This window comes from Gracilinanus agilis, unplaced genomic scaffold (assembly GCF_016433145.1).
Source record: "Gracilinanus agilis isolate LMUSP501 unplaced genomic scaffold, AgileGrace unplaced_scaffold42040, whole genome shotgun sequence".
In the NCBI taxonomy this organism is placed as follows: domain Eukaryota; kingdom Metazoa; phylum Chordata; class Mammalia; order Didelphimorphia; family Didelphidae; genus Gracilinanus; species Gracilinanus agilis.
This window is the reverse complement of record NW_025375846.1, coordinates 3,389-6,219: the sequence shown is the minus strand read 5'-3', so window position 1 is coordinate 6,219 and position 2,831 is coordinate 3,389. Positions and strand designations below refer to the sequence as shown.

Here is a 2,831-nt window from a genome sequence, read left to right as displayed (position 1 = left end):
GTAACCATGTCAAAAATGAATATTAATAAATGTTAAAAAAAAATCATACCACATGTAAAACCCAGTGGAATTGCTTGTCGGCTCTTGTGGGGTGGGTGGGGTGGAGTGGGGGTGGAAGAGGAGGAGGGAAAGAACATAAATCATGTACCCATAGGAAAATATCCTAAACAAAATAAATAAATAAATAAATAAATGTTTGTTTTTTTTAAAAGAGCAAATTCAAACCTCAAAATAAACTGTAAATACTCGAATGTGAGTGATGACTCCAACAGTTCTTTCTCTGGAGGTGGATAGCATTCCCCATCATAAGTCTTTCAGGATTGTCCCAGATCATTGCATTGCTGAGAATAGCCAAATTTTCACAGATAATCATTGTCCATTGTTGCTGTTAATGTATACAGTGTTCTCTTGGTTCTGCTTATTTCACTCTGCATCAGTTCCTGCAGATCTTTCCAGCTTTTTTCTGAAATCATCTTGCTTATCATTTCTTGTAGGACAATAGTATTCCATTACCAACATGTACCACAATTTGTTCAGCCGTTTCCCAATGGATGGACATCCCTATAATTTCCAATTCTTTGCCACCACAAAAAAACCCTGCCATAAATATTTTTTTACAAGTAGTTCCTTTCCCTCTTTTAAAGATCTTTTTGGGATATAGACCCAAGAGTGTCATCACCAGATCAAAGAATATGCAGTTTCAGAGCCCTTTGAGTATAGTTCCAAATTTCCCTTCAGAATATTTGGATCTGTCAGGATGATTTTTATCATAGAATACATGTCGCCTGGTGTCTGAAACAGTTGCTGAAGCAGACAAAGAAAAACCATAAGACCATGAATAAAAAGGCTTAGAAGTGGTGGTGTATACAGATCCTCTCTGCTCTTAGCTACCTGCACTCCTGTGACTCCCAGTCATCCTTGGGAACCAGGTCTGTGATCCCATCTTTATCCAGCACAATGGACTCATCAAGTTTGGCTTTGTGGCTTCTGACACCATTAATAATCATGTGAAGACCCGTTGGGAAGAATGAAAGAATCTATGCTTCTTTGCCCCTGAGTATGAAGAAGTTACTAATGTGACACCAACAGTGGCATCACCACATTGGCATGTGTGCACTGGGAGATGGCAGTGCTGGAGATTCGGGGAAATGGAGGGTCATCTTATGGGCCACAGAAGGCCATTAGTAGTTCTATTTGACTACTGGAGGACCCACTTCAGAGAGAATTCATTCAGAAATGCCTGCTTTTCAACCTACAGCCAGAGAATTACTTTTCTGCTATTTGAGAAGCCCTCACTCAAACTACTTGCATCATGGGGCACTAACACTTGATGGCAGAAATGCCCTGGAGGAGATGACCAAGAACGGGGACACCCATGCTGTCCTGGCAGAAATAAATCCCTGCAGGACCTGACAGGGAACTTTATCAGACTTCATATTCTCAGTCACCAGTTCTGGAATGGGATACTTGAAGATGTAAGAAAGGGGCTCTCCCTAACAGTGTTTGGGCTGCCTCGGCCCCAATGAGAGGGGGTGACTTCACCTGTAGTGTTTCAGTCTGGGAAGACTCCAACATCTGAGCCAGCTGAAGTAGAGAATAGAAAGGAGGTGCTGATGCTGTGCAATGCTGAGTCAGTAGAGGAAGGAACCCAACACCATCCGACACTACTGCTCCAACTTGCCAACAAATGGACTTGGTATTTGAGTTGTGCCTTGCTGCCCAGTGAAAACATCCCAGTGGAGCTAGTGCAGCTGGGCTTCATCAGTGAGACTGACCAGTTGCCTGACCTCTCTGCTGGAGGAGAACCTAAACAAGTTCAATTTTGCCAAGAGCAGCACCCTCAACTCCGAGGGTGTCTTCCAAGTGCTTAGACTGGCACCCTGGGCTGTGACTATCATTAGACTTGCTGTAGCCTCTTCTCCCCCCCCCCCACTTCTTCCCCCTCCCCAAAAGTTGGTATTACCCAGAACAGTCCAACTGATGGGGGTTCAACCCAAGAGACAATGAGATCAGAGTAAGGTAATATAGCGAAGCTTTAATGGAGAAAAGAAGCAGGAAGGGGGAGCTGAGTGCCAGTAGAAGGGGGCTAGGGAGTCCCATCTAGGTAGGAGAATCATGAAATCTTCTAGCATTAGAGGATTTTAGAGGTCATATGACTTGGGTCATCCCTATTGATTGTCTCTAGAGAAGGTGAGCTACTTGGATTAACTTCATTGGATGTTCCGGGGGTGGGTGGGGATGTTGGCAACTGTTTTATTGGCTTTCTGTTGCTTAGGCTGGGGTTTGTTAGTTTCCTATTGCTTAGCTGGGGCCTGTTTGTCCATCATTCCCACCTTTTTCTTTGTATAAAAAAGAATAGCCTAGTTGGGGTCTCCAGGTTAATCATTCCCCTTATTAAGAAGTGGGAGGAAAATCTTGGTTTTGAACATCATCGTTCTCTTTCCCTCTTTCTTCCTCATCTCCTACATGTTGTTTACTCATGTTATTTACTTTTTTTTGGACAGAATTGAGCTGAGGGTACTTTAGCTGTTCTTTCCCCTTGTGGGGTGCTTGAGTGACTAATTTGTCTTAAGGCTTTCTGCCAGCTTCCCTGAACCTGCCCAGCCTGTGCTGGAAAGAGGTTGGGGCAGAGGAAGCTGATTACACCATCCTGCTAGGGAGGACTGGTGGGGAGAGGTGAGAGAGGGCTGTAGGGTGATCCCTTAGGTTTGTGTGACTCAGCTGCTGCTGTAATAGTCTACTTTTGCTCAAAACAAACAAACAAAAACATTCTTCAAGGATGTCTGGTTTGCTGTTCAAAAGTCTGGGCCACTATCTTTGATCTTTAAGAT

General features: G+C 43.9%; 1 pseudogene; it reads left to right on the top strand.

Annotated features, from left to right (window-relative positions):
• The first annotated feature begins 757 nt into the window (after positions 1 to 757).
• LOC123255265 lies at positions 758 to 1,863 on the top strand (annotated as a pseudogene).
• Positions 1,864 to 2,831: the final 968 nt, after the last annotated feature.